Source organism: Macaca fascicularis, chromosome X (genome assembly GCF_037993035.2).
Source record: "Macaca fascicularis isolate 582-1 chromosome X, T2T-MFA8v1.1".
In the NCBI taxonomy this organism is placed as follows: Eukaryota; Metazoa; Chordata; class Mammalia; order Primates; family Cercopithecidae; genus Macaca; species Macaca fascicularis.
Genome location: NC_088395.1, coordinates 48245575 through 48249590, shown reverse-complemented (window position 1 = coordinate 48249590; position 4016 = coordinate 48245575). Strand labels below are relative to the sequence as shown.

The following is a 4016-nucleotide window of genomic DNA, read 5'->3' as shown; positions in this document are numbered from 1 at the left end:
AAATGTGAACCTCGAGGAAGATGATGTCCCTGTCTCCCTGTCAGCAGGGGAGTTCAGCCTAGGTGCCTTGCTCCAAGCTGTAAGCACCTGCTTGTCATAGAGATGTGAGTTTTATTTTTCCTTTGGATAAAGGCAATTAACTAACACAGATGGGTACTCCAGTTACTCGGTGAACTTAGGACTTGCCTGGGAGTAGTTTTCACCCTTGGCTGCTGCTGTACAACCAGGCCAGTTAGCTACATATCTGGACTTTCTGGTTTCTGCTACCACTTTTTTGATTGTTTGTTTGTTTTGTATGTTTGTGAGGCGGAGTCTTGCTCTGTCGCCCAGGCTGAAGTGCTGGTGTGGTCTCAGCTGACTATAACTTCTGCCTCCCGGGGTCAAGTGATTCTCCTGCCTCAGCCTCCCGAGTAGTTAGGATTACAGGTGCGTGCCACCATGCTGGGCTAATTTTTGTATTTTTAGTAGAGACGGAGTTTCACCATGCTCGCCAAGCTCGTCTCGAATGGCTGACCTCATGATCGCCTGCCTTGGCCTCCCAAAGTGATGGGATTACAGGAGTGAGCCACCGCACCTGGCCTCTGCTACCACTTTTGGATTGTATGAAACACTACACTTCAAAGTGTGGGATCTGGCTTCCCAGACAGCTGTCAAAGGGTCAGATGATGCAATCTAGAAGTGTGGGGGAGTTTGTGCCTGTAGAGTAAATTTTGACCAATAAGAAAAAGAACCAGGAGTGAGATCCAGAGAGCAGAGGTGTTTGTTTGTTTGTTTTTGGTTTTTGTGCTTAAAAAATAAAGTGGGCCAGCTTCAATGCCTCACACCTGTATTCCCAGAATTTGGGAGGCCACTTGAGCCCAGGAGTTCAGGACCAGCCTGACCAACATAATGAGACCCCCATCTCAAAAAAAAATCTAAAAACAACAAACAAACAAACAAAAACAAAGGAAAAGAGAAGAGAAAAGAAGAGAAGAGAAGTATGGTTTTATTACTACCTGCAGGCAGGGCCTGCCTGAGGTGGTAGGTGTGCTGGGCCCAGGGGATGTGTGGGCTGTGAGGAGATGGTGATGGCGAGGCTGGAAGGAAATGGGGTGGCTTGGAAACCAGGCCCAGGGGATCCTCAGACCCGCTTCTTGGAATGGGCAGCCTTGAGAAAAGAGTCATGGTAAGCCACAGTCATGCCATCCATCAGATGCAGAAATTCTTGGAAATCTAGTTGCCCATCACTAGTGAGGTCCAGTTTCTTCATCATGTGGTCAAGGACACTGGGGTCCTTCTGGTTCTTTGTGAAGGCATCCAGTTCTCTATTCATGAAGCTTGGGAACTCCATCTTGGGGTGAATGCTGTTGTAACTATCCTTTCAAGCCTGTTTCTGGAAAATAGCAATCAGGGACTTGATGCACTGCTCTGTCTCTGTAGGGCTGGAGATTTTTGCCATGTTGGAGTTGACTGAGGCATCAAGAGCAGGTTTTTACTGGACCTGTGTAAATAACCATATTGCCATAAGAATGTTTACAAATAGTTTTCGAATTCTGGAGGAATCGAGTAGAAAGAAAAACTGAACACTTCCATCTTAGTTTACAAAAGTATACTTAACCAAATTGTTATAAACTATAGATAGTTTAACAGAGAAAATTTTCTCTTTTTTTTTCATCTTTTTGAGAAAGGGTTGTGCTCTGTTGCACAGGTTGGAGTGCAGTGGTGCAAACATGGCTCCCTGCAATTGCTGCCTCCTGGCTCAACTGATCATCCCACCTCGGCCTCCCAAGTAGCTGGGACCACAGGCATGCACTACCATGCCCAGCTAAATTTTGTATTTTTTTGTAGAGACAGGGTTTTGCCATATTGCCCAGAGTGGTCTTGAACTTCTAGACTCAAGCGATCCTCCCATTTGGCCTTCCAAAGTGAGCCACCACATTCCACTAGAAAATGTTCTTATACGTGGAAAACAAAACATTTAAGTAAAAAACAAAGTTTTTATTTTCTTAATTTTTTTTAAGAAACGGGTCAACTATGTTTGCCAGGTTGGTCTTGAACTCCTGCACTCAAGGGATCCTCCTGTCTTAGCCTCCCAAAGTGCTGGGATTACAGATGTGAGCCACTGCTCCCAGCCCAAGAACAAATAAAGTTTTAAATAAAGGTCAAAAATACATTAGCTTTATCAGTTATTTAGCCTCATGTAATTAATTTTTGTTCTGCTTGATCTTGTTGATCAGTTGCATGAACCCATCAGTTTCTGTTTGAGTTTTGAAAAAAAAATTATTTAGTTCATTGATCTGAAATTTATTAGAAACCTATATTCAACAGTAATTGTTAGAATCTTTTTTATGACTCTGATTCTATACGCCTTTAGAGAAGAATCAGCACTGTAGGTGAAAAAACAGAATGATGATGATTGGTTCAAGCCAGGGATCCCAGCACTTTGGGAGGCCGAGGCAGGCGGATGACTTGAGGCCAGGAATTCAAGATCAGCCTGAGCAACATGGTAAAACCTCTTCTCTATTAAAAGGACAAAACATTAGCTGTGCGCGGTGGCCTGCGCCTGTGGTTCCAGGTATTCTGAGGAATGAGAATTGCTTGAACCCAGAAGACAGAAGTTGCAGTGAGCCGAGATCACGCCGTTGCACTCCAGCCTGGGCGAAAGAGAGACTCCGTCTCAAAAGAAAAACAAAACAAAACAAAACCCCAGGCTCGACAGAAAGGAATGCCTGGGTTAAGATAAAGGATTGTGGAGACACAAGTTCATATAAGCAGAGGAAGCCTTCAGGTACTAGGCTTCAGAGAGAATAGGTTGTAACATGTTTCTTGTCAGACTTCAAGTCTGTGTTGATGTTGATGTCAGAGAAGTATAATAAGGCATGTCTGACCCCCGTTTCCTGTCGTGGCCTGAAACCGTCTCTCAGGTTAAATTTTAAAAGAGCCCTGGCTGAGGAGGAAATCCATTCAGATGGTTGCGGGGTAGTGGGGGTTAGGATTTTATTTTTGATTTACAAGTCCTATACGATAAAAGTGCATAAATTTTAAAGAACAAGTCTCATGCCTGGTGTATGGACCACACAAAAAGTTCACCAAAGTGTCCAATGCCATAACCAGAGACATTCAAACGACAAATCGGCCTGAGGAGATGATATTTCCACACTGTAGACAGCTTTTCCCAAGACGTCAGAATGAGTCTTCATATCATGAGACTCTTACCCCCTTAATATCTACATTTTTCACTTGACAGAACCTGACCCCCAAATCCTTTCCTTCACCTAGTGGTCCCTTTTATAGAGTTGGCACTCGGCTTTAATTCAACCCAGTCCTAAAATGCTACTCAAAGACTACAAGAGGCCTCATTCAGTTCCTCCATAGTCTTTTGACTTGTTTAGCTGTTGGCCCTTAGGCTTGCGATCTTGGTTCAAAACCATTGTACAAACTAAATTTATTGTACTATTGCTAATTATAGCTGGGTGCAGTGGCTCATTCCTGTAATCCTAGCACTTTGGGATGCCAAGGTGGGCAGATCACTTGAGGTCAGGAGTTCGAGACCAGCCTGGTCAACATGGTGAAACCCCGTCTCTATTAAAAGGACAAAATAATTAGCTGTGTGCTGTGGCCTGTGCCTGCGGTCCCAGCTACTCCAAGGCAGGAAAATTGCTTGAACCCAGGAGATGGAGGTTGCAGTGAGCCGAGATCGTGCCATTGCACGCCAGCCTGGGCGACAGAGAGACACGCTGTCTCAAAACAAAAACAAAACAAAACAAAATCCCAGGATCAACAGAAAGGAATGTCAGAGTTAAGATAAAGGACTGTGGAGACCCAAGTTCTTATTTGCAGAGGAAGCCTTCAGGTACTAGGCTACAGAGAAAATAGGTTGTAACATGTTTCTTTTTTTCTTTTTTTTTTTTTTTTTCATCAGAAGGAGTGTCACTCTGTTGCTCAGGCTGGAGTACAGTGGCGTGATCTCAGCTCACTGCAACCTCCGCCTCCCGGATTCAAGTGATTCGCCTGTCTCAGCCTCCTGAGTAACTGGG

General features: G+C 44.3%; 1 pseudogene; it reads right to left on the bottom strand.

Annotated features, from left to right (window-relative positions):
- Window positions 1-1120: 1120 nt before the first annotated feature.
- LOC102120363 (protein S100-A11 pseudogene) lies at window positions 1121-1438 on the bottom strand (annotated as a pseudogene).
- Between the last annotated feature and the right edge of the window lie 2578 nt (window positions 1439-4016).